Source organism: Schistocerca piceifrons, chromosome 6, assembly GCF_021461385.2.
Source record: "Schistocerca piceifrons isolate TAMUIC-IGC-003096 chromosome 6, iqSchPice1.1, whole genome shotgun sequence".
In the NCBI taxonomy this organism is placed as follows: domain Eukaryota; kingdom Metazoa; phylum Arthropoda; class Insecta; order Orthoptera; family Acrididae; genus Schistocerca; species Schistocerca piceifrons.
This window is the reverse complement of record NC_060143.1, coordinates 298,803,044-298,830,791: the sequence shown is the minus strand read 5'-3', so window position 1 is coordinate 298,830,791 and position 27,748 is coordinate 298,803,044. Positions and strand designations below refer to the sequence as shown.

Sequence of the window (27,748 nt, the reverse complement as noted above, 5' to 3'; positions counted from 1 at the left end):
ACTCAGACCTTGTGAGGCAAACTGAGGAGCTACTTGATTGAGAAGTAGCGGCTCCGGTCTCGTAAACAGACAAAACGGGCGGGAGAGTGGTGTGCTGACCACATGCTCCACATCAGCATCCAGTGACGCCTGTGGGCTGAGGATGTCACGGCGGCCGGTCGGTGGCGTTGGGACTTCGAGGCCAGTTCGGCCAGAAAGAAAAGTTCCTGGGATGGTGTGCAGTGTTTTGTATTTGAAGCGATGTAGCGACGAATACCTATTTCATACTGTCCCGTTTTTTTGTGACAGTCGTGATTTTTGTAGCTATGTTTCAAACTTTTTCAAAGGTAATTCGAGACTCGTATTTTTTTCGGGCTAAACAATAATGAAACGATTTATCCCCAATTAGATATTTATTCCACTTGTATCGCTATGTTTTATTATTAGTTGATGACACTGAAAGATCTGCTACTGTTCCGAAAAGTACCTAATAACATTATTGTGCACAAGGTACAAAGCTGGCTTCCCCACCATATGTCATCTGTGCGCGCGCAATTATACCCGAATTATTGTGTGCTACATACTGTTACGCTATGCTACGTCATTATGTGAATTATGATGAATCTTTCATGTGCTTTTGAAGAATACAGATATGCTGAAGAAAATTCACAGCACTAATAAATACAGTATGTCTGCTCAATTCCTTCATCTTACAAGATGATATTAAAATATAAATTAATGTCCTTCTTTAACAAATAAAAGCGATATTTTTTTGTTTGTTACATTTAATTAAAATCTTGATTTGCAATAAAAAATTTTTAATGTGCTCCGAATTTGGATGTACAAAATAGTCTTCACTTTACATGTTATGATACATCGGGAAAAACGTTAAAATCATAGGCTATTTCCTTTTACTAAAATATTAAAATAAAATAATTTGTTTTAAAAGGTTTCTAGCACTTACTTTATCTTTCATACTCGACTCGGAGTAGAGCGTCTGTTCTATGGTGTAGTGTAATGTGAGTTTGTCTGAGAGGGGATGGAGGCAGAGGGGATGAGTGAATGAGGAAAGGCAGGGTGCAGACGGGGGTGGAGCTTCCAACATTATATGTACGTCACTGCCCACATGGAAACATAACAACAGGTATCCTTCATACATTCAGTCAACAGATAGACAAAGTAATTTTAGTAACAGTGCACATATGATTGCGTAGTACAGACATGGATGTGAAAGGAAAGGCAGAAGTTAATTGTCTCGTCAGAAATTCAACCGTTCGGCATGATCTGCTATGCATCGTGATAATAGAGAGAAATGACAACGATTACATCTAGTCGATCATCATGGTAATTGCCTGACACGATTTACAAAAACTGGAAATAATTTTATCCAGAATGGTTGTAAATTTGAGCAACGGATATCCAGAAATGTGACAATACTCCTCGTCACATCAGTATAACGATACATAACTTTCGTTAGAAACCAAATTACGACAGTAGAAAGGCATTCGAGCGAGCATATAAAAGAAATTAAAAAAATTAAGTTATTACCCTTCATGAAGGTTATAATTGAGTTTCTCTGTGACAGACTTGCTAACGCATAAATGAAACGTCGAGTGGCTCCTCAGACGCTTGAAAGCATTTCGATTTGACAACACTGTCACGATTTCAGTGTTAGCATCGCGTACTACTACTATATTAAAACAGCATTTGGTTTCGTGAGACTGACTGCACCGTTTCAAATGTTTCCACCGCTACTTGGTAATCCGAACTATATCACTAGCAACCGCAACGCTAAACCCCGAGATCACGGAGATTGCTTCATAAACGATTTCATCTAACGGAGCTCAGACACATGCATTAATTTTTCCTTCGATAATTTCCACGGATTTTGTAACTTATGCGCATATCCTAATTTAGACACAATTTGCAGGTACATGAATTACGAAAGTATCAGCTTGTCTTAGCTGTTTTAAACGCACAAAACGGAAGATTGTGCTATCCAGGTGTAAACTAATACTGGAAATTTAACATATCCGAACAGTTCTGCAACGGTTCTCTTCCTGTTATAAGTTCATGATAAGAATACTTATTGGTTTTTTATGATATGAACAATGGAGTCTTCCTCACTAGTTGACCTGGATTATCTGTAACATGCTACTGTATTGTTTAGGATGTTTGGAACTGAGTAGATGATACACTTTAAAAGATATTAAAAATGTTGACTCAATTAAGTCTGGTTTTACAACCCAAGTATTCACCGCTAACACATGGTTTTTGTAGCCTGTCCTCACTATCGGCCTGCTAAAGGTACGTATAAAACAGCACAAAATATACCATTTTAAGTCTGGATCAGCAACTTTATGTTTGAAGTGGAATAAACTTTAATGGTTATTAATCTTTCGGCAGAGTTGTCTCTCCTGAAAATTTGTTGGATTCGCCAGGAAACAGAACATCAATTCATAACTGAAACACAAGCCAAACGTCGTATTTCGTTTCGCTTGTATATCAGGGCACCTGAACATACTGATATTTTCTCCTCTCACATTTTAGACGCTCAGAAAAAACCTAACGATTCGTCTGACAAGGCAGCTGTAATGTATCAGACGCTCGGATACGGCTTACTGCAGCTTCTCGGTCGAACGGACAAACCGCACTGCGCCGACATCTTAACGTAAACAGCGTCGCCGCCATCGCGCATGCGCATTGTTCGACAGACTAGCGCGCATGCGCACTACCGCCACCGGCTCCTTTTCGCATCACTCGGAGTCGGTCTCTTGTAGGTTCGTGTTGGCTTGAACGCAGTCAGATCGTTGTGTGGTCTCGTGGTGGTGGTGGTTGGTCTGCGGGCGATTTGCGCCAGTACGTGAGTGAGTGTGTCTGTGCTAGTAGTGGCCGTGTCACGGGATCGACTCTTCATCGCTGCGATTTTTGTAACAGAGTTTTGGCCCAGGTAAGTACGCAGCCCGTTTCTGAAATATATGTGTTTGCCGTTCGGGTAACGTTGTTCCACTCTCTATAAATTCACCAAAGTTATAAAATTCGTTTTTCAAGCCATCAAAGAACGTACCACTATTGGTGCTAAGCGAATTGCCCGATATACGCGCGCTAGCCGGTATTTGCACCGGCTGCTGGCATAACGAAACGGTCAGTTGGGCGCAAGCACAAAAAGCACAGGGCGTAGCAACTTAAGACAGCCGGTAACCCCGTGGCCTAGATCGGGGTCGATGGCTCAGCAGCTCTCTGCGAAACAGGTTCTAAATAAAGTTGCTTTTTTGGTCGCCGCAACACGTGTCCACGCCACGGGTTTCCCAAGTTTGGGAGAAAAAAAAGCAGAACACAGACCCGGCTGCTTATTGTTGTAGATCACAAAATAGTGTAAAAATTAAAGCTAAACTGTCTTAAAATTATCATTGTTGTTAGCATAAGGGTAACGTCACCACGTGGGTGTAGTAATCAGGCTAGCGCTACTTTTAGATCATTAAATTTTGTTACATGCTTCCTATGTTTGACGTGAATGTAACATTATTCCGGTGAGACCTAATGTTAATTTAACGCTTCGTCGCGCGAACTAATATTTGCGCTAAGATTGCTGCACTCTGTGTAGTATGTGCACACACTGCTATTCTCAAAGAATCAGCATATGAGACGTTAGGAACAGTTTTGTGGGTACGTTGCTCTCAACGGCTTGCACAACCTTAGGAAACTTTTCTGCGTGAAATTGACTCCAGCTAGAAAAAAAGTTTTAAATCGATACTTGTTGAAAAGGCAACAAAACGCTTTGAAAGGAAGGGAAACTAGTTTTAACAAAAGCAGGTAGTCCGCTATTGAGGTAGACATCAATTTCTCATGCAAACCGCAGAAAGTGTCCTTAGGATTTTCTTGGTTTGATAAGGTATTGCAGTTTGTCGCTTTTAATCATGCATTGTGTTGTCAGCGCAAGTACGTTTCCACGTCAGATTAGTTATAATTAGGATATTACAGCCATAATTTACTAGTCACGTATGTGCTGCTTGATTGGAAGGGAAAGTTGGAAGATATATTTGCTCGTAGAAGCTAAAGACCTCATAATTTTCATCTTTCACATGGTGCATTGCGCCTTTACATTCGTACACTTGCAGCGCGTTAATGCTCGTGAAAAAGGCAACCACAAATGAGGTTGTTCCTGAGTCTGACCACATTTCGCCTTCCATTCATTTAGAACTTAAGTTACACCTTCTTCGGGGGTAGACTTGACAAGCGCCCTGTGAGCTAAGATTTGTAGAGGAATCTGTCTTCCGCGATAAAGCCCGTAATGAAAAGTAGTCTTTCGTACAAATTATGGTGGTCTGTAAGTGGGCTCTTACTCAGCAGCTCACAATTTAAATTGCCAACAACTGCTATAGTCATACAGCGCATGCTGAGACCGCTTTTGTTTATAATTTAATTTCAGCATAAAGGGATCACAGCAGTAAACCTCGAAATACTAAGGAAATACTTGACTTCATTGTTTATTTTTGAAGAGCGTAACAAAACAATAAATATATAGCTTTGTGCGCTGCCTGATGCAGTCGACTGTCTGCTCTGATCATTGAGAGATTTTGCACACTGAAATAGAAACCGTTAGCGCAGGTAGCGTTAAACTGTTAACGGAGCTGTTTCTTCACTGAAGCTTTGTTAAAATTTCCTGTCTGTTTCGCGAATGACGAGGTTTGCAAAAATGTGTAGGTTTAACTTGGAGATGGGACTATCGCCGTACTAGTTTTTAACTTTTGCCTTTGATTCTTTCATACATTTATAACGTGGGGATTCATAGAGGCCGTAAGTTTCACGTGCTCAGGTCTTTATAATCGGGCGCAGATGCTGAGGGTGAAGGATAATGAGCCTTCCAAACATTTTGCCGAAAGCATTTATATTTTTGGACACAGTAATTTCCAAAATTTTCTGCTAAGATCTGAGTCTCGAAAATAGCAAGAAATACAAGCTTAGTTTACTTCGGGATATTTTTCAGTTGCGTTCGTGAGGTTTAGCCTTCGTAGAAAGGGTTTGCATCCGGACCAACTGTAGAAAACAATTGCAGCCAGAATGAGGCGCCCGTTGCAAACCGCAGGAAGTTATGAAGAAGATGCTTTACTTGTCAAACATCAGACAGGCTTTGCCGAGTGTAGGTGGAAACGTCAAGAAAAAGAAAAGATTCCTCCAATTTACAAGCTCGCAGAGCTGTAGTGTAAGTGAAATACTGAAAACGGTGCGTGAGCATTTCTGTTCTATACCGTGCAAATTTATTTTCTAGGTTTGATGCTGTTACCAGTTTTTCAGTCAGGTGCGCGAAACGTAATTTCCAAATTTTTGGACAGTGATGTTACAGATCTGAATTAGTTTGTTGCGAGTTGTGATGAAGCTATATACTTAGTAGGAATGTTTCAAATTAACCGTAATAGATTGTGTTCAAAATATATGGCTTGTTACGTCAGACGGTATTGTAAACCTTATACATTTCGTATTTTTAGCATAAAAGCTTTTTTGTGGCAGTGTGGATCATTATATTCTACTGTCAATTACCTGAACATTTAGCGCACTACAGCTCGGTAGGTCAGTTTCGAGCTTTACTGCTGGTGTTCACAAAGGGCATATTTCGTCTTCCTACGTCTCTATTCACAACCCCGCCCTCCCCATGAATGTTGCGCTCTTCAGTCCGATGACTGGTTTGACGGCGCTCTTCCAAGCTAGTCTACCCTGTGCAAGAAAGTGGTCTTTGTCTCTGCGTAACTACTGCAACCTACAGACGATAAACAAAATATGGAAACACAGAAACACATGATCATGCATAATACGATGTAGCCAATCCGCTGACACTCGAAACAGCTTCCAGTCTTCTCGGAATGGATGAAATAGGTCTTGTATGGTTTTCAAGGGAATCATATTCTCCCTGCAAGAGAGTGGCTACTGGAGGTGGTTAGCGATCACGCATCCTTCTCTCCGAAGCAGACCACAGAGGGTCAATAATATTGAGATCTGGCGATTGTGGTGGCCAGGGGAGAAGCGACAATTCATCTTCGTGTCACAAAACCGGTGCTTGAACGATGCGAGCGATGTGATCAGGTGCCGTGTCGCCGTTGAACACCATAGGGGAACATCCATGGTACCATGGGACGGACTTTATCAACCAAAGTGGTGACATAATCCTTGGCGGTAACCCGTGGAGTATCACGACATGGCTGTACAAATCACCACCGAACCACCTCCATGTTTCACCCTTGGACGTAAACTGGGTCTGAAGTCGAAAACAGTGTGAAACAGTTCGCCCGGTCAAATGACTTTCTTCAATTACTCCGTAGTTCAGGTTGTATGGCTTCAACACCACGTCTCACTGTTAGGGCATTTGCGTCATTGACAAGTCGTTCTTGAATTCTAGCTCCCCTTCCAATGTTACAGCATGCACTTCTTGCAGTGTTTAGATATTTTTGTCCAGTCCCTGTACGTCCGTTTCAACCTCCTCACTTCCCTCCATTATCAAACTGATGAATCCATAATCCCTCCTGATCTCCCCCACAACCGATCCCTTCCTTTAGTCAAGTTGTCCCATAAATTTTTCTCCCATTCGGTTCATTTCTGTTTAGCTAACCATCTATTCTTCAGGATTCATCTTTAGCAGCACATCTGGGTAGCTATTACAATCTTGTCTCAACAGCTTATCGTGCGCGTTTCTTTTTCGTAGGCTACTCTCTAGATACCTTCAGAAAAGATTACGTAAGATTTATATAACTTAATTTTTTTAATTTCTTTTATATGCTCGCTCGAATGCCTTTCTGCTGTCGTAATTTGGTTTCTAACGAAAGTTATGTATCGTTCAGGTTTCTTTCAGGAACGGTTTTCGTTCTACTGCCAGTCTTAATTTTATATCCTGCCTACTTAGGGCATCATTGAGTTCGTTCTACTGTTAACAAGAGAGAGATCTTTTACTTCATACCGAGTATTTGCCAAAGTGTAACAGCTAACAGCAATGAACGTCAAGTTTCATTTGTATCGCTGTAGTATCCTTAGTTGCTTTAGTTATTGAAGGTATCAGAAATGCATTATAGCAAATACTAGTAACCGTGCGTGTTTATTTTTCCATGTGAGTTAATTTTATTCATTTGAAACATCGTGGGTGGTTTGGAATTAAATATAGGTTAATAATTTTTTTTCTACAAGTTGGAAAAGATTGTAGTGTGTTTTTAATTTGCAGTAGGAGTCACATTTCGTAATGAACCATTTTTAGGTAAATGGCAGTTGCACAGTGTTTGTTCGAACTATCGGAATTTTGCGGATGCAGATAAGCTAAAATATTTAAAATATCATTTGCAGTGTTTTATAAGTAATGAAAATATCGTGCATGAACGCAGAAGTTAGTTTAACCCTTTCCAGCCCAACTTTTATTTACTTGTGGGGAAAAAATAATTTTTCGCGTATTTCTCTACATAATTATTGTAATAATATATATTTATAAGAAATTTTGTTATTTTTTTGTTTTTGGAGGGAAATTTGGGATGACTCCGTATGCCATCATTGGGCAGGATTTGTTTCCTTCAGTCAGGTGGTTGGGATGTCACAGTGCTTGATAATGGAACTTGAATGAATATTTTAATTACACAATTTGATGCACTTTATCAAACAAAAATTAGTACATACAATAATGCAACTTGCATTTCAGGACAATTTTATGGTTTTTACAGCATGATTGTTACTTCACATGAAAATTTAAGAAACAGTTCCTGTCTTTGGTAAAACAAAGAGGTTTATTACATTTGATGCATTTCGTTCGAGAATATGCTGTAATGCACAATTTACATCTCTGTTTGTTTTCTACATGCTGTGGCCAGTGTCCAATGTTGTCATACCTTACATCATCAACTGGGCTGGGAACCAATGGGGCTAGTTTCTTCACAACTGTAGGCGATGGACTGTCATCTGATGGCCGTCCTCGTCTTCTTATCAAAATGTCTCCTGCTTTTAGTAATCCATGAGCTACATCAGACCGAAAAATCAACAGAGACATGTTTGGTAATTTCTCTTTGTCTGCAATGTCGCCGGTATGGGAGCCACGCATTCACAACACACATGTCAAGGAGGTGGAATACGATCCTTAGATAAAATCTTTTCACATCAATATTACTCCCATACAAAGCAACCAGCATGTCGTGCAGGTCAACTCCTCCCATCGAACGGTTATATTCTCTAACAATGCCTGGCCTTGGAACATCAATATATTTTCGTTCTCCCACCGACCAACGTTTCACTGGTTCTACTGGACTTATCGTACAACTTCAGCGCTATGATGTTCCTTTCTGTTTCAGTTCGATAATCGTATGATCCTCGTTCCTGCTTTTTCAGCTCACTGTCTGCTTTTAGATTGCAGCCTTTAAGTCTTGTGGGTCTAACAGTTCCAACAGCCAAAATGCCATAGTTTTTCAGGGCAGAAATAATATTGTAAGAGGTGAGCCAATTGTCTGTAAACACTAAAATTTTTATATTTTTGCAGTCCTTCCACAAGCCTTATTACAATATCACCACTTATACCGAGACCAGTATCATTATGTACAGTTCCTTTCCCTCGGTATATTTCAAAATCGTACACAATTCCACTAGAACCAGCACGGGCGAAAACTTTTATACCCCACTTGTGTGGTTTGCTTTTTACATACGGTTTCAGGGATGAATGTCCTTTCAAAGGAATGATTAATTCATCCACTGAATGATATTCCTCAGGTTCAATAATTGAAAAACCTTGTTTGATTTTGTCAACAAATGGTCTCACCTTGAAGAGCTTGTCATAATCAGGGCCCTCTCTTTGTTTCACTTTAGTGTTGTCATTCACATGTAAATAATTTCTTAGCTTATGAAACCTATTTCTAGGCATTGAGTCAGCTATTGGAGAAAATCTTGTAGCCTCTGCCCAGTACATTCTGTAACTAGGCATTTTCACAACACCTGTTTATCCCTATATACTTTTCTATTTCACGGACATTTGTATCTAAAGATGCACCTGTTTTCTGTGTGCAGTATAGATTAGATTGCTCGACTAAGTTCTGGATAATGTCATCACTACACATTGTTCTGAAATACTGCAAAGGTGTCAGTTCATCTCTTGGAGGGGCAGAAAAAAGTGCATTACATGATGTGTCCACTTCTTCAATGTCCTTCATTCTCCACCGAAGATCCCAGTGTGTATCACACTGAATTTTCTGAGCGGAGTGACTTGGTGCAAGGTTTGGTTCAGCAAGTAATCTTGAAGCTAAGGGAACATAATCATCATTGGCTTGAGGGTCCAGAATTTCAACCATATCAAGGTCCATTCCTTGAAGAAACTGTATATCCAGTGTAGTAGGGTCCTGCTGCTGAGCAGTCTCAATCTCTTCCTCCTCATCAGACATATCAAGGTCCAAATCAGGAAAATCACCTTCGAGAAGCAGCAATATTTCTTCTTCTGATAATGATTTATGATTGCGAATCATCTGGTAAACAAACCAGGAATTTTTTACTAAAGCAGCAAAACAACTGGTAAATTATATCAATAAAAATTTTAACGTATTATTAGTATAATAAAGCTTCAAAAGAAACTTGAAAATATTAGTTACACATTATGGTAAACTTTAGTCGAAGTGTTTGCATGTACTACATTTGGTAACATAACAAATGCCCAATGGTGCCAAATGGAATCACACATATTTGTGACTTCCAAGCAGAAAATTACCGTAACTAGCAATATTTTCAAAGTGTTTACTAGTTAATTTACACTTTCAACAATAATTTATTAGTGCAACTTTTATATTAGTTTGCTTCCTTTGCCTTGATATAATATTTTGAAAGTCCAGCTGGGTGCACTGTACCGTAGACACCATGCAACAATACATTTGTCAAGGCATTGTAGCCTGGTGCTCTCTGTTATAGCGAATTCACGGTAGCCAACCTAAGAACAATAAACTTTAGAAAGCCCTGGGGACTAGTGTAGCAGGGGATACAACCCGTCGGCTTTGGACAATGACGTCACAAGTCGCCAATCGCGAAGCGATTCTTCTTAGTGTTGTAGCTCCCTTCAGTGGCTGATAGTGTTTTTTGGCTTTTTAAAAAAAAATCTCACGAGATAGAATAAACAGATCCACTTTATTAAGCAATCAGTAAAAAAACGAAACTGAAACATAACAGCAAAAGCGAAAATGGTAAACTGCTCTCTGGCGACTTGTGACGTCATTGTCCAAAGCCGACGGGTTGTATCCCCTGCTACACTAGACCCAAGCCCTGCACGCTTGTTTATAATCTTTGGACAAATAGTTTGGCCTTGGGAAAAAGTTAAATATGATGATGCCATATGGCATCACTGGGCTGGAAAGGGTTAAAATACAGTAGTTGGCTGATTACATTGCCGACAATGTAAACTGCAGTTTTAATGACGCCGCTCTTCTAAAATTATAGTGGAAACTGTAAAAATAAAACATACTAATTGCGACTTGTGGCTGTCCTGATAAAATTAAATAGTCGCTGTTTCCCCTGCACGCTATGCCCCTCTCTGGCCATACATGTTCATTTTAACCATTGCGTTAAGTTTCCTACTTTAACAACAAAGTGCAAACCGCTGGCATAAAAATTGCTTTCAAGAGTATAGAACAGTTTCACTCATACTTATAAGTATGTGCGTCTTCGATTGTGGCACTTTGTTGATATTACCCAAACGCACATTTCAACCACGCTATCCGTTGCCAAGAATAATAGGTAAAGGAATGCAGTTCTAAATGTGTCCTGATGGATCGTAGGATTATATTTTTGATATAATTTTAATAATTCGGTTAGGTCTTGTGTTGGAGAAAAGGCAAAAGAGTATGTTGACATTTCAGATGGCGGCGTGAGGTATGCTGCAGGTTCTCCCCAGTGTCGTCATAGCAGGTGGCTTTGTCGGAGCGGGAAATCTGAACACAGTCCCAGTAATGTGAGGTAGCCGTTGTTGTTTGCTGTGTTATACTGCACGTTGTTTCTCACGGTTTCCTTTCCATGTGAAACTTGTACGTAATTGTTTCAGTTGGGATCTTTATAAAACATGTTAATACATGAAGACGATTTAAGTTTAGATAACATCTTACACAGTGGTTCCTAACTTTGTTGTTGTTGTTCTTGATGTTGTCTTCAGTCCTGAGACTGGTTTGATGCAGCTCTCCATGCTGCTCTATCCTGTGCAAGCTTCTTCATCTCCCAGTACTTGCTGCAACCTACATCCTTCTGAATCTGCTTAGTGTATTCATCTCTTGGTCTCCCTCTACGATTTTTACCATCCACTCAGCCCTCCAATGCTAAATTTGTGATCCCTTGATGCCTCAGGACATGTCCTACCAACCGATCCCTTCTTCTAGTCAAGTTGTGCCACAAACTCCTCTTCTCCCCAATTCTACTCAATACCTCCTCATTAGTTATGTGATCTACCCATCTAATCTTCAGCATTCTTCTGTAGCAGCACATTTCGAAAGCTTCTATTCTCTTCTTGTCCAAACTATTTATCGTCCATGTTTCACTTCCATACATGGCTACACTCCATACAAATACTTTCAGAAACGACTTCCTGATACTTAAATCTATACTCGATGTTAACAAATTTATCTTCTTCAGAAACGCTTTCCTTGCCATTGCCAGTCTACATTTTATATTTTCTCTACTTTGACCATCATCAGTTATTTTGCTTCCCAAATAGCAAAAATCCTTTACTGCTTTAAGCGTCTCATTTCCTAATCTAATTCTCTCAGCATCACCCGACTTAATTTGACTACATTCCATTATCCTCGTTTTGCTTTTGTTGATGTTCATCTTATAGCCTCCTTTCAAGACACTGTCCATTCCGTTCAACTGTTCTTCCAAGTCCTTTGCTGTCTCTGACAGAATTGAAATGTCATCGGCGAACCTCAAAGTTTTTATTTCTTCTCCATGGACTTTAATGCCCACTCCAAATTTTTCTTTTGTTTCCTTTACTGCTTGCTCAATATGCAGATGGAATAACATCGGGGACAGGCTACAACCCTGTTTCACTCCCTTCCCAACCGCTGCTTCCCATTCATGCCCCTCGACTCCTATAACTGCCATCTGGTTTCTGTACAAATTCTAAATAGCCTTTCGCTCCCTGTATTTTACCCCTGCCACCTTCAGAATTTGAAAGAGTATTCCAGTCAACATTGTCAAAAGCTTTCTCTAAATCTACAAATGCTAGAAACGTAGGTTTGCCTTCCTTAATCTATTTTCTAAAATAAGTCGTAGGGTCAGTATTGCCTCACGTGTTCCAACATTTCTGCGGAATCCAATCTTCGCCGAGGTCGGCTTCTACCAGTTTTTCCATTCGTATGTAAAGAATACGCGTTAGTATTTTGCAGCTGTGACTTATTAAACTGATAGTTCGGTAATTTTCACATGTGTCAACACCTGCTTTCTTTGGCATTGGAATTATTGTATTCTTCTTGAAATCTGAGGGTATTTCGCCTGTCTCATACATCTTGCTCATCAGATGGTAGAGTTCTGTCAGGACTGGCTCTCCCAAGGCTGTCAATGGTTCTAATGGACTGTTGTCTACTCCCGGAGCTTTGTTTCGACTCAGGTCTTTCAGTGCTCTGTCAAACTCTTCACGCAGTATCTTATCTCCCATTTCATTTTCATCTACATCCTCTTCCATTTCCGTAATATTGTCCTCAAGTACATCGCCCTTGTATAGACCCTCTATATACTCCTTCCACCTTTCTGCTTTACCTTCTTTGCTTAGAACTGGGTTTCCATCTGAGCTCTTGATATTCATACAAGTGGCTCTCTTTTCTCCAAAGGTCTCTTTAATTTTCCTGTAGGCAGTGTCTATCTTGCCCCTAGTGAGATAAACCTCTACATCCTTACATTTGTCCTCTAGCTATCCCTGCTTAGCCATTTTGCACTTCCTGTCGATCTCATTTTTGAGACGTTTGTATTCCCTTTTGCCTGCTTCATTTACTGCGTTTTTATATTTTCTCCTTTCATCAATTAAATTCAATATTTCTTCTGTTACCCAAGGATTTCTACTAGCTCTCGTCTTTTTACCTACTTGATCCTCTGCTGCCTTCATTACTTCACCCCTCAGAGCTACCCATTCTTCTTCTACTGTACTTGTTTCCCCCACTGCTGTCAATTGTTCCTTTATGTTCTCCCTGAAACTCTGTACCACCTCGGGTTTAGTCAGTTTATCCAGGTCGCATCTCCTTAAATTCCCACCTTTTTGCAGTTTCTTCAGTTTTAATCTACAGTTCATAACCAATAGATTGTGGTCAGTCCACATCTGCCCCTGAAAATGTCTTACAATTTAAAACCTGGTTCCTAAATGTCTGTCTTACCATTATCTATCTGATATCTTCTAGTATCTCCAGGACTCCTCCGCGTATACAACCTTCTTTTATGATTCTTGAACCAAGTGTTAGCTATGATTAAGTTATGCTCTGTGCAAAATTCTACCAGACGGCTTTGTCTTTCATTTCTCTCCCCCAATCCATATTCACCCACTATGTTTCCTTCTCTCCCTTTTCCTACTGTCGAATTCTTGTCACCCATGACTACTAAAGTTTCGTCTCCCTTCACTACCCGAATGATTTCTTTTATCTCACCATACGTTTCATCAATTTCTTCATCGGCTGCAGAGCTAGTTGGCATATAAACTTGTACTACTGTAGTAGGCATGGGCTTCGTGTCTATCTTGGCCACAATAATGCGTTCAGTACGCTGTTTGTAGTAGCTTACCCACGCTCCAATTTTTTTATTCATTATTAAACCTACTCCTGGATTACCCCTATTTGATTTTGTATTTATAACCCTGTATTCACCTGACCAAAAGTCTTGTTCCTGCTGCCACCGAACTATATCTAACTTTAACCTATCCATTTCCCTTTTTAAATTTTCTGACCTACCTGCCCGATTAAGGGATCTGACATTCCACGCTCCGATCCGTAGAACGCCAGTTTTCTTTCTCCTGACAACAACGTTCTCTTGAGTAGTCCCCGCCCGGAGATCCGAATGGGAGACTATTTTACCTCCGGAATATTTTACCCATGATGACGCCATCATCATTTAACCATACAGTAAAGCTGCATGCCCTCGGGAAAAATTACGGCTATAGTTTCTCCTTGCTTTCAGCCGTTCGCAGTACCAGCACAGCAAGGCCGTTTTGGTTAGTGTTGCAAGGCCAGATCAATCATCCAGACTGTTGCCCCTGCAACTACTAAAAAGGCTGCTGCCCCTCTTCAGGAACCACACGTTTGTCTGGCCTCTCAACAGATACCCCTCCGTTGTGGTTGCACCTACGGTACGGCTATCTGGATCGCTGAGGCACGCAAGCCTCCCCACCAACGGCAGGGTCCAGGGTTCATGGGGGTACGAGAACATTATCCTTGAGTGTAGTAAACGAGATGTTAGCTAGTAAAGTAACACCCCCCGCCGTATCCCGACCACCAACGTTATTTCATTTTTAAAACGACGAAACAAATCACATTTAGTTTTTTAGATGTCCAGACAAAAGAAATGAACTGTTTATTTGTAACGATCATTTTTACGGGCTGATGGCGCAGTTCAGTGCATCATAAGTGCCACCTATGACTCCCCAAAAGTCAGCTATCCACCCTGAGGGTAGCAAACTTTAACAAAACTTCTCTCTCTAATGACATTTGTTTCATCCACGCTCTACTGCCCAATTAAAATCAACCAAATTAAAATGTCTGTGCAGATAAATTGGTGCAACTATGTACAAGTTAGACAAGGCACTCGCAAAAGATATTTATAGACGCATGGCACAAAGTAGAAAGTATGTGTGTAGCATTTGTAATATGTCAGAACGATGTTACACAAACTAACCCCCACCACACTCACACGTTAATGCCAGTATTTGAAAACAAATACTAGCGTAATCAGCACTGCATTCGTACGAAATAGTGATCATAATAAGGCTCTATTAAAAATAACTTAGTTTCATGACTGAAATACAGTAGTACACTTTTGCTTTTACCTCATGGGAAATTCTATTTTACACCTCATGGACAGTAAACTCCTTGTTAGGAACCATTGATTGAAGGCGAGCTGGCGTGTTTGCTGCAAGGAACGTTGATACCGTAGAAGGTACAAGATAATCATATCGATCTATAGTACATCACACAGTCTCGGCAAACCACAGTGAATGGCGTGGCATAGCACTTAGTATTTTGCTACAAGATGGGTTTCTTTCGGCGTATGGAACGCGGAAATAATGGCTTCGTAAGTGCCTCTTTGCGTGATGTAGTTGTCTTTGTCTTAATGGCTATTACGGGAGCTATACGTAAGCAGCTTAACGTTACTAGTCTCTCGATTAAATGCTCATTCTTGAAATTTTGTAATTCGGTTTTCGCCGGATAACTTGCTTCTGTGTTCAAGCCTCAACACGTTTTTCAACATTTCCATGATGCTCTCCCGCTAGCACAGCCTCTGACCAATTTTCCAGCCCTTCTTAGTACGTTCTGTACACATTGCTCGACGTATTTGGATTGGGTCTCTCACACTTAATCAATATTCTACGATGGGAAGCACTAGTGATTTGTAAGCTGTCTTTGTAGACTCATTGCATTTTACCAGTCAACTGAAGTCCTTTTTCTTTTTCCTTTGTCTCTCATCTGCACGGGGTCGGCCCGATTGCGTGATAATAAATGGATTTGACATGGTTGATTTTAAGGGAGGTAGGACGTCAAACGGACCGACTTGGAGCAGGAGAGGCACCAGAAGACATTTTAATTTCCACTGTCTATACTTTTACAAATAAATTCATAAAACTTTGTTCGCATGACTAGGAGGGATTCTTGATTCATACTCATAGCATAACAAAATATTTTTTTTTTACGTGTGAAAGTTCATTTTTTCACTTACTGTTGGCTGCATTTGTCGCTATAGGTACACTTTTCTTCACAAGTAAGAGAGCTGCTTCGATGAATTTTGCACAGCACACAAACCATACTTAGAGGTGTGCGAGACAGAATTTATTTATGAAATAATGACTGTTTAGAAAAAACTCCAATTTTATAGTTAATTGTCTCAATTTTAACCACAGTGTTTAATAGATTTGGAAAACTCTAATAGTTTCATACATCTGTAAGAATGGTTTGTATGCTGTGAAAGATTCATCGAAGAATTCTTCTTATGAAGAAAAGTCTAGCTATAGCAACAAATGCAACCAATAGTAAGTAGAAAAATGATGAAATTTCACAATTAAAAAAATTATTTTGTTTTTGAACTTCCACTGCTATGAGTGTGAATCCTGAATCCTTCCTGGTCATACTGACAGTTTCATGAATTTATTTGTAAAAGTACGGACAGTGGAAATTAAAATGTCCTGTGGTGCCTCTCCTCCTCAAAGTCGGCCCGTTTGATGTCCTACCCACTTAAGAGCTGGCCGGATGCTCTTCATGTCGCCATCCTGTTACCCATACAATATAGGCTTGGTACCAAGTCAAAAGCTCTTGGCTGTCAAGAAGTATTGCAGCCACTGGATCTCCTTGACCCTTCGACGACCCTTGGTTTATAGAATGTTCTATGAAGAAAGGGCGAGTAGGGATTCGCATATTGATGCTTTTGTTCTAGGATTCTACCACAGATGGACGTCGGTGAGACTGGACGAGTTCTGTGGTTCGCTTACGTCACTCTTCTGCACTTTTTTCCGTTCATTGTCTAACGTGCCGAGGCATTTTCTGTATCTACGTCCAACGCGACCCACTGTGCGGTTTGGGCACAACTAATTTCCATGTATTTCGTAGACTTGTTGCGGAGGGAGAGCGGGTTTCAGTAGATTTGCTTGTAACCCCGAATCGTTACAATAATATTTGTGACTAGTACTTTAGATATTATAGAAGTAAGGTTTCACTACAGAAACGCGACCATTTATTAGCCCCATTGTTACAGTATTCCGCAACATAGACTTGATACCGATCTCTAGTTTTGTTGACGTGCCCTCCAGCACACCGAAATGACATCTGCATTTTTCTGGTCACCCGGGACGCTGCTGCTTCAGTGATCTACGTACTGTTGCTGTACTGCGTTCATCATACAAATTAATCTGTTGTAAACCTTGCACTTTGTAGTCTTCCGTGTTTGCTGGACACGCTTGGATTTCGCTTCACGAGGAGCGGAAACAAAGCTGCCTGGAGTACAGTCCAGTACGATGATAAATATACGTCTTATGCTGTGCGTTTAAAGTACATCGACTCAGCGATAGTATGGGACAACAGCTTTACAGGCGCTTTCAACTTAAGACAGCACTGGCCTGACCGGCTAGTACAAGTAACATGCAGTGACCTGAGAAGTTGCAGTTAAATGTAGAAAGAGACCTGCAGAGAAGCAATATGGCTGTGAACATCTCCTAATTTTTAATCAGAATGAAACTAAACACTGCACTGCCATAATGCGGTTCGAACCTCGGAGTCCCACCTGTGAGCAGATCCCATCAGCCAGCCCCATACTCTGAAATTTCAGCGAAAGGCTTATGTTGAATGTGCTGAAACGAAAATTGTCACCGTTTCTAGGGTAACAGATTGTTATTGCTTAACGGAAACAGTTAGGGAACCATAGCAAAATATGTGGTTGTGAAAATGTCTGTTTTTCTCACATTGGTCCCGAGAATAGCGTAAGCCTCTGTTCATGGACTGAAAGAATTTAAAGCTAGAAGGAAAACATACGCTCTTGTTCTTAGCTAACATACTGTCGTAATTAAATACAAGAGTGATGAAAATTCTCAAATAAACCAAAGGATACTCTTTCTGCGTAAGCTGTTTGTAACGTAAGAGAACTGCAGGAATTTCACAGTATAGTTATTCGTCTGGTAATATCTGAACTGTCCCATATCAGAATCCGATGAATACATTTTAGAAGTGGAACTGCCATCTGCTGCATTAATAAAGAGGTAATCAACAACAGAATCCACGAAACCATCCAAGCGCCACATTTTCTCTTTTATGGCGTGCGGTTTTGCATCCCGCTGTCGTTCGGCTGTATTATATGACACAGGGGACTAATGACCTCAGCAGTTGAGTCCCATAGTGCTCAGAGCCATTATTATATGACACAGAGTTAGTTTCAGTACGTCTGGCAGCTCAAATGTTATTTCTCGCGACAAATCCCTAAACTTGGCTCCCGATCAGTTATATTGGGTTTAGTTGTAGTAGTACGTTGGTAACGTAACGACAATGTGACGTGCAGGCTTAACAGCTTCAACAACACTGCATTGGCCTACAGTGGTTACATGTGCTTTTTCCATTATGTTTGCGGCCTACGCTCAAGTTTTACGCTGTGATATGCTTGTCTATTACAGTAATGCTAGAGGGTTCCAATTTGGGTAGAACATTTCTAAACCACTTCAACACTTCATTCATTTCTTCGTGATAATCTCCTGTTTCGTTAGATTCCAAATTAAATCACCACTTCCACAATTATCTACCTATATGCACAATAATTAACCTCTTTCCTTTTCCTGCCGCGTTTTTTATCCCTGTTACAGACGTGGGACAGAAGCTTGCCTCTTAATCAGTAACGATTGTTATTCCTTTCAGTGTGATATGTCCCGCATTAACCCAAGCCTCATCAACGTAATTAATATTACATTCCTCACGTCTAAATTCGCGAATCTGACGGAGACAACGTCTCCTCCACAAAGAAATATCATCTGTCTGCTACTATACTCCTTCCTTTCCTTTTTTCAAACTGGAAACCATTGTCATCCCATTAGTGTGTAAAATGTTCTCTTACCGCATAACACTTCAAAAAACCGTCACACTTTTGTAAGACACGGCTGACGTTCCTGCGCCTTCGCTGGAGTGGACAGGTTGCCGGTATCCTGGTTTTCTTTCCGCGCACTCATTTCATTTGACACAGAAATATCAGTAAATTCAGATGTCATTTCTACAATCTGACATATCGTTGGCGACGGGTGTAAACGTGTTAAAACCACTCGGAGCAATCTGTTTCTCGCTACTATTTTTTTGATGGTGTTCCACGCACATATTTCAATGCGGAGCGGAAAGCATCTTAATCCACTTTCACACTGCGCATTAACTGCACGACAATCCGCACAACAGTACAGAAACTGAGATTGTACACGGTTTTTAAATAAAAACTATATAGTCAGTGTTTGACGTAGAAAACGTCGATGGCTATTAATACATTAGAACATAAAAAATTATTATTTTCAGTGACATATTAGTAAGATATCTTACATGCAAGTAGGACCTACTTCCAAGAGCGTACCGCCATCAAGTATACGTGTGCTAGGACTACTGACTGGTCATCGCGGTTGTGTTTTGTTTACATCAGGTTTATTCTTAACGATGAACAAAGTGGGACAGCTTCTTTGTTGTAAACTACATGTACTCTTAAGACAAACGACATTCCACGAAGGAATGACACTAAAGGCAGGGAGATCGGTAGACATGATGTACGTGTATGGTCAAACAAAGGTTTAAGAGTTCAGAACAATCCGAGGATTTATTCGGGAGAGAGAGCTTCGAGAATTGTGCAAATCAACAACGCGTTGGCTGTCCTCTGGCCCTTATGCAAGCAGTTATTCGGCTTCGCATTGATCGATAGTTGTTGGATGTCCTGAAGGATATCGTGCCAAATTGTCCCCCATTTCACGCATTCGATCGTCAAAATCCCTAGCTGGTTGGACGGCCCTACCGTTAATGTGATACCTACAGCAAGCACCTGAAAATGCGACCGATTAGCTCATTGTCTTGAAGGGGGGGGGGGGGGAGGAGGTGAAAAGGAAACTAGTAAGGACTTGTTGAGGAGATGGGGTTCGTGAAAGGGGAAACACAAATTACTTTCTCTCGCGGCACTGCTAACATAGAGGCGATGCGTGCACTTTGTACCGATCACCAGTATGGCGTAAATACAGCATGGAAGTAATATGGGTTCGTGAAGACTAATTATTAGAGCCCTAATTTCCCTGCACTATCATAACTTAAACATGCGTGCATTCATCAACTGTCACAAGATCAAAATTGCACAGAGAAGCAAAAAAAATAAAAACACCTCAGCATCAAAATTCAGTTTTATATTTACTGCACTTTGGCGCACGCTTCTATCCAAAACGTTGGCCAACGTACACCAGTTCCATTCCGTGGGAAGTGCACGCACCTGTGGTTTGACAGCACAGATGTGGAACAAAGTCAACATTCCCCACTCCCCCTGCATCACGTACGCCTTTGAGGTAACCGCTAAATAAAATCGCGCGTACAACTACCATAACACCGTCAGTTCTTCACAATTTCCTCACTTCATTTTCGGACAAGATTTCATGTTGCAATACTGGTGAGTGCGATGAGTACACTTCAGTTCTGCACAAATTTATACCGATTTTCACGCGTTCATTGGATTATGAGCGGTAGAGTATTTGTTACAGTACGGACATTTTGGGAAGTTAGTGTTTTATCTCAAAGGCGTGCAGGAGAGAGAGAGAGAGAGAGAGAGAGAGAGAGAGAGAATATACCATTGTCACTGCGGTGTGTGAGAGGGGGATTGTTTGTCTCAGTTTCGGAGCTGCCAACCGAAGAGTTCGCGCTCATCGTACAAAAAAGCTGCTATAGTACAAATTTCACACTGAGGGAACATAGATGAGAGATTGCGGATTATACAGATTTTAGGTGGCTTCACATAATTTAATATAAATAAAATTAGTATTACAAATAATTACTGTTGCTAATGACACACCACTACTTTCCTCGAATCTTTAGTGTCACAAGGGTAAGGTTTTGACTATGACGCCAGTGGGGGAAAAAGGTTGATCCATACGAAACGTCCCGACTTGTTCTGACATGCTACGGGAAGCACAACTAAAAAAGTGGATTTTGTTCTTCCCTAGGTCACTTTCTATTTGGGTGACAACGAAAGACTTTTGCTATGTCGACTAACGTCTTAACATAGACATGAAAGGTGGTTTTCGCCTATTATGTTGAATTTTACGCACAACTGTATGACACAAAGCCCTCCAAAAACTGTCAATTTTTCAGTTTTTAAATAATCATTAGTTTAACGACATTACCATAAATTTTACATAATCAGTTTTGTGATAATTCACATGAGAAAAGAGAACCTATTATGCCTATGCAAGTTATTTCATCTCCATTTAGGCTAGGAAAATTACTTGCATCGCTTATAAATTTCTAAATACAAGATATTTTCAAAAATTCGCGGACATGAGCATTTATTCGCTAGATTGGTCAATACACGCAGTTGCATGGAAATTTGGGCTCTACTGATAAGACACGGCCAGTTTCAAATTCGGCGCCTATTTGTAGAAAGTATTGTGAAAATAATTCTGTTGGAATACATCGCAATTCATAAAAGAAAAATCGCGACAGCTGGCAGATCGGTGAGGCTGCGAGCAGTGTGAAACAGAAAGAATCCTCACACAACCTGTTTCGAACTACGTACGGCTTATCGAAATTATTCGTGTGGCCAACGGTAATACCAGCAAAACAGTTCATAGACTTCATAATGTAAATATTTTATGGTAAATGTATAAGATTCGCACACACGTTTGGTAATAAAAAAAAAAAACAAATCAGTGTGAAGGATAAGCTCGCATATTTCTGCGAAGGTTTTCAAATCTTTAAGTAGAAGAAAGTGCGCAGTGTAGATCACTAGAAATATTGAGTTTGGTTCTATATTTCTTTTTCAGGGCTACAGCTGATGAAAACGCCCTTTAGCACAAATAAGTGCTTGAAAATTTTAAGTACAGTTGCAGTGCTTGCTTTGCTTTGTTGTGCTGTGATAACCCTTTAGACATATTACCGAAAATGAGTTATCCATCTTCCCAGTGCCCCTGCAGGCCTGGGGGTTAGAATAGAAAGGAGCCTCACACCTTTCGGCCTTTATGTGATGGTCCCTTCTAGGGTTTGACCTCCATTTTTCAGAATTTTCCCGAAGAGCGAGCCAATTGGGGAAGGACGGCTTACATAGTGCATCGTGTTCATCGTGCATTGATATCTTTAGCCCACTTAGTCTGTCTCAACTGAAGCCCTTCCCTTTACCACCTCGCGTCCAGGTGCGTCCGCATACACCTCCATGGTGTACACTTAGGCAGCAGATTCGTCTGGACCTTTCGCATGACCTTAAGGACTCATTTACTCCTGCCGCTCTCGGCTGTTACTTCCTCTCGATTCTTGACGTATTCTGAGGTTCTGAAGTGGTTTCCACCGATGGCTGATGGTCATATTGGCTTCGCCTACGTCCACAGAGGCCATTTTGAACTGCATTCCTTGCCAGATGGCTGCAATGTATTCACTGCAGAGCTGGTGGCCATCTGTCGTGCACTTAAGTATATCCGTTCAAGCCCTGGGGAATCGTTTCTCCTGTGTACCGAAAGCCTAAAAGCCTACAGCCTACAAGCTATCGACCAGTGTTAACCTCGCCATCCTTTGGTAGCGTCCATCCAGGAGTCCATCTATGCCCTGCACCGATCCCTTCGCTCGGTGGTGTTTGTGTGGACCCCAGGACGTCGGCATCCCAGGCAACGAACTTGCGGACACTGGCCAAACAGGCTACACGGAAACCGCTTCTGGAGATGGGTATCTCTGAACCTGACCTGCGTTCTGATTTACGCCGTAGGGTTTTTCGGCTTTGGGAGACGGAATAATAACAGTACACGCAACATACTGCGTTTCATTATGGAGACTACGAATGCGTGGAAGTCTTCCATGCGGCCCTCTCGCAGGGAATCAGCTGTCCTCCGCCGGCTCCCCACTGGCCACGCTTGGGCGACCCACGGTTACCTTCTGCCCCGTGGAGGCCCGCCTGAGTCTCGGTGCGGCGCCCAGTTGAAAGTGGCCCATATTCTGGTGCACTGTACCACTTAGACTGCCCAGCGACGAAATCTTGGGTTACTGGACTCGTTGCCGCTAATGTTATCTGACAACGCCTCATCAGCTGATATAGATTTACATTTTATTCGTGAGGGTGAGTTTTATAATTTGCTCTCAATTTTAGCGCGTGTCCTTTGTCCCTCTGTGTGCTCCACCCTAGTGCTTTTAGGGTGGAGGTTTTAATGTGTTGGTCAGTGGCTGGCTTTTCCTTTTTATTCTCGTGGTCAGCCAGCCACTGTAATCTGCTTCCTTGTTTTTAATGTCTTCTCCCTGTTTCTTGAGTCTTTCTGTGGTTTTCTTGCCCTGTTTTGTCCATCGTAGTGTTTGTTCTTGTGTCGTTCTTTTGGTTCTTACTTTCTCCTGTTGTTGCGCCGTACGTCTGCTTTGTTCTCTTCTTTCCCCTGGGGCAAATGTTCTACACTTGGAACAACGGACCGATGACCTCGCAGTTTGTCTCCCCCCCCCCCCCCCCCTTTTAAACCAACCAACCAATCGGAGCTCCACACACAATTCACTTCATCTCTGAAGTTCAAATAATCTAACATATTTCCATGTGTGAGCCAGCTTGCAGACGACGTAGAGCTCGTTTGGAAGTGTCATATCTGCCAAGACTCGACAGTGTATAACAATGTGAATTAAAATATCATTGGGATTCTTTTCTCTTGGACGAATCGTGAGCAAGATCCAAGCATTAACGGGTTACCATCTGAGCATACACTGGGCTGATTTTGCTACGACAGCTCCTATTTCCTAAAGAAGCTAGATATTGCTGTCATTGTATGACTTGCTTTAGAAGTAGTCGTTAGCTCTGTAGAAAATAGCATCTTGTTATTGTTTCGTTTTTTATGTGTCGTACAAAAACTAACAGTTGATAACAGTTTACGACAGCTGTACTCTCGTCTAACTGTACTGCGAAAAATTCTTTCACGGCCTGCACGACCTGATTTGTTATGTCTTAGGCCATATCGTCAGTCCCATGTTTCACAGTTTGCAAAAAAAAAGTTTTGTGAAAGTTTTTGTTTTCTTTCTGGCCCGAGAACAATATCAGTCCTAAAAAAAAAGGGGGGGGCGTTGGTTTGACAAGTCTTTCTCCGACAAAACGACTTTCCTTAACCTTTGCGATGAGTAGTGATAACTAGGATCGCTTTTTCAGAAGACTGAGCAGTGGATCCAATACTATCCATACGTTTCAAACGCGCACATTTTGCGACACAAGTACTATCGGCTTACCTTTTAAAACTGTATTTGATCCACAAATGCCATTAGAGACAAGGTATCATAGCATCATTGCTGAATGCTTCTTAACTAGCAACACATTGCGGCTAGTCAACACCATTGTTTCGTACAACAGCAAAACCGTTTTTAATGTAATCACGTTCTTTGCGTTTCTTCGACAAACTCGTAACGAAATAAAGTTCGCTTTCACATCAGACAAACGACTAACCTGCTTGTTTGATCGATACTGACAGAACTACTCAGTCCAACCGAGGCTCGAGTACCAACTCTGCTTAGAAACAAAGCCACTGCTGACAATAAGTACTACTACTACGTCGCTGAAGCTGTGAGAAATTCTATTCAAAAGACAGCTGGCACCAAGTGTTCCGAATCGGGCCGGCTTGCGACGATCGGCCAAGTTTTCGCACGTGTACCGTACGTCTACCAACGAAATACAGCGGGTTGGTTGGTTGGTTTGGGGGATTAAAGGGACCAGACGAAATACAGCGGTCTGATTGGCTACGGTAAGTACCGCGCTTATATTCAGGCTCATGATCTAAGAGCAAAATGAGTCTGAGTACACAGGAAATACTGAATACATAGTTGGCAGTTCGTTAAGTACTAAAACATTTGTTTTGGTCGAATAGCTATTTTAACAACATACAGCATTGATGTCGTTTGGCCCGGGCGCGCCCCCTTTTATATGCCTCCACCCTTGAGGGAGGGAGCCGGCAAAACTTGAAAACCAATGCTTTAGGGCAATGAAAACCGCCGTACTCAAGTGCATCCTGCACTTAGCTGTTTTTCTTCGACAGTTGACTATTCGTTTCACAGTGTGAGTCATTTACGGGGACATGTGGACACGAGGCATTAACGCTTCCTTTTAGGAAGAGCTTGTGCCCAGCTGCCGAGCAAAGCAAGCTTGAGACGTCAGCTGTTGATGCCGCTTCTTCGTACGCGTCATCTTAGCGTAGTCACTGTCTTAATTGCACCTCCACTGTAAGTTGCTGATGGCACTCAGCATGGTTGTGGCAGAGTACCTTCTCCCGTTGACGGTAAACACAGTCGCCCTTTGTCTTGGAAATCATAAAATACTGCTATTGGAACAAATTTGTGCCGCGTTTCGCTGTTGGCACATTGCTAGACGTAATGGTAGTTCTATTCCAGTGTCACAAAATAGTAAACAGAACAATTTTCCTGACTAATTTGTCTTCAACGAAGTGTTTTGATGCTACCGTATATGGTAATGTGCCATGTCCAATCCAAATTTTCAGTACAATATCACCAAATCAAGCGTCCGTGCTTGACTGATGATGAGACTCCACATTGATAACAAGGGGTTGTGTTTGAAGATAGCGTTAAGCTGCTGCTGCTGCTATGATATTCAGTCCAAAGACCAGTTTGATGGAGCTCAACATTCTAGTCCTTCCTGCGCAACCATCTCTGCATATTAGTAACCAATTAAATCTGCCCAATAAATCCATGGTCCCCATCTGAAATACCCCCCCCCCCCAGCTTCCCACCATAGCCAGATTGTTGATGTATGATCATGTGTCCTTTTTCTGTGTTTAATCATATCTGAAAATGGTCATTCTGGACCCAAATCGATATTATGTCAGTTGGTGAAAAGTTACTTGAATTAAAGGAATATTGCACTTCCTGCATCACTTTTTATTCGCTGTTATGTAGTCGCTTGTGAAAGATCTTCTTGTCATAATTGAAGCACTTATTAAAAAACGAAACTCCAGAACTTTTGGCGTTATTCGATAAAAAGCATTTTTCTCAGAAACAACTTACTCAAGCCGTGTGGTGCTGCAAAGAATGTTTCCTGAATCCGCAGTAAAAAAAAACAATTTGAAATTCGCCGAGGACCGTGTAATTGCCGAGATTATCGGCCGATATGGCCGGTCGCACTTAGACGGCGCAGAAGATACCGGGCAGTATGGAAGTGGTCGGCTATTTCTGTGCAATGCCGGTCGGGCCGAGATGTCATCTCGCCGCCACTTTGACCGGAGCCTATAGCGGATGTCTTGGTTTCCTTTGAAAACGTCACGAATTTCTCGGCACTGCTATGGCTCTTTGGAACATGTATTTAGTTTTTAGTGACCTCGTCATGGGGTTAAATAACAATTTTCGATACTTAAAAGAAAATCGCCGACAATGAAACCAGCTAATTATTCTTCCTTCTGTTGCAGTTATAACGCAGTGTTCAGAGAGCGTGTAGGATGCAGCATACCGTTCCCTGCGCTTGCCATCGTGTGGAAAAATGTGAATTTAACCGCGAGCTGTTGACCTTTCTCCCGGTCCAGAATGTCGCAATAACATTTCCGGACGGCGCGTCTGTCGCAGTCGTATTTCTGGCACCAGAGCGTAGAGATAGCTCACCGAAAAGCTTCTGTATAGAGCCCCTCAGCTTTTGTTCCTAGTTGTGCATTCCAGGGATAGCCCTCCGAAACGATAAATGACTATTAACGTTGTCTTTCATCTTTCTGCAGCATTACTACTCGTACAAAGCGACAAATGTATTTTCGACTGCGTGTTATATCCGATCTCCTGCAAGTAAAATCTGCACAAGTATCCAGTAAGAGCATAAAATTTCAAAGTGCTTCAAATGTTGGCACCTTGTTTTTTCATGTGTGGGTCGACAGCCTGAACGTAATTTCTGAATGCTACAACCGTTTTAAATGTCCATCATAGTCCGAAAAATTCTCTGTACAACATGACCTTTGTTGCCTCGTTATTAATTACATTACTGGACACGAGAGACCATTTTTATTAACAAAACGACGGTATATTTTGTTCAGCAATGACTAATTTGATTGTATTAGTGACGTTAGTAAAAGCAGTTCGGATTATGGGACATAAGATCTTCCAACAGCTAGGCATATTTTAAGTACCATATGAATTAGACAGGAGGGATCACTTGTTACCATAATGACATATAACTGTTACAAAGTCATAGTGTTTTATGTAGTAAAGATTGTTGTAGTGTAATAAACTATTGACGTTAATGGGAAATCTTTGTTATAAAAATTAATGAAAACAACTAGATCACATTTACTACTGACATAATTTTTAACAAAACCTCTGCATACTTTATGCAGAAATATATAGTATAATTAATTTCCTAGTGTAGTTACTGTAAGCATTTTCAAAATGGTTCAAATGGCTCTAAGCACTGTGTGACTTAACATCTGAGGTCATCGGCCCCCTATACTTAGAACTACTTAAACCTAACCAACCTAAGGACATCAAACACATGCATGCCCGATTCAGGATTCGAACCTGCGATCGTAGCAGCAGCACGGTTCCGGACTGAAGCGACTAGAAGCGATCGGCCGCAAACATTCTTTGAGCGTTTCCTATTCGCGTATTAAAACGCCTGTGTTTACGTTCATGGATGCGGAAGGAAACGTCGTGTTTCTAAACACATTAAGCAAGTGCAGATAGTTAAAAGCAGTTTGTCACAATCAGTTCAGTTAAGACAAGTTACAAAATGCGTTTCTGCATGAAGTATGGTATAGCCGACGAGTTTCTTCCGTAGCATGTCAGTGTGTTCACTTTTTCCCTCCGTCCCTACACATCTAACGCACGCCAGCTGTCACTGATGCAACTGTAAGTACTGTAACAGCAAAGTGTAACGATTTACTTTCTTCGATTTGTAACAGACGTTAGAAAATGGCTAC

General features: G+C 41.3%; 1 protein-coding gene across 1 annotated transcript in view; it reads left to right on the top strand.

Moving 5' to 3' along the window:
- The first annotated feature begins 2,752 nt into the window (after positions 1–2,752).
- LOC124802918 (multidrug resistance-associated protein 1-like) overlaps positions 2,753–27,748 on the top strand; it is a 370,137-nt gene continuing 345,141 nt past the window's right edge. Inside the window, 1 exon segment of the mRNA XM_047263989.1 lies at positions 2,753–2,929. The gene's annotated coding sequence lies outside the window, so the exon portion shown is untranslated.